This window comes from Mus caroli, chromosome 9 (assembly GCF_900094665.2).
Source record: "Mus caroli chromosome 9, CAROLI_EIJ_v1.1, whole genome shotgun sequence".
Lineage (NCBI taxonomy): Eukaryota > Metazoa > Chordata > Mammalia > Rodentia > Muridae > Mus > Mus caroli.
Window position 1 is genome coordinate 66,796,810 of NC_034578.1, and position 521 is coordinate 66,797,330.

The 521-nt window shown below is 53.0% G+C and overlaps 1 long non-coding RNA gene across 1 annotated transcript in view; it reads left to right on the forward strand.

Moving 5' to 3' along the window:
• Positions 1-330: 330 nt before the first annotated feature.
• The window catches only part of LOC110302643, an 11,357-nt gene continuing 11,166 nt past the window's right edge, over positions 331-521 (forward strand). The window contains exon 1 of the long non-coding RNA XR_002378828.1: positions 331-393. This is a non-coding gene — a long non-coding RNA (uncharacterized LOC110302643). The remainder of the gene's footprint in view (positions 394-521) is intronic.

Consider the following 521-nt stretch of genomic DNA (forward strand, 5'->3'; position numbering starts at 1 on the left):
CAAACAGCATATTCTGAAAGGCTTAGCCCCTCCCTTATCTTATAGATGTGCCCACCTTGATTTCTGCATTGCTGTTCTACAGTGTCGGATGACACTATACATGGACAAGACCTCCCCCTCTAAGGACCTTCACTTCACTTCTAGATTGGCCTTATGCCTGGAAGTTGTTTTCCAGTGGGTTACATTCATCCTGGCATGGCTGGTGAGGCGGCTTAGTATGGGAATGTGCTGGCCCTACAAGCATGACCTGAGGGTGACCCACCAAAGGCCAATTGTGATGGATAACATCTGTAACCTCAGGACTCCTGCAGTGGGATGGGAGGTGGAGCCATAACATTCCCTGGGAAACACACAGGTTGGCAGTACAACAGAGACCCTACCTCGAGCTTGAAGGTGAGAGCCCATTCCTAATCAGTGGCCTATTTCTCCTCCCTCTCCCTCTCCCCCTCCCTCTCCCTCTCCTCCCTCTCCTCCCTCTCCTCCCTCTCCTCCCTCTCCTCCCTCTCCTCCCTCTCCTCCCT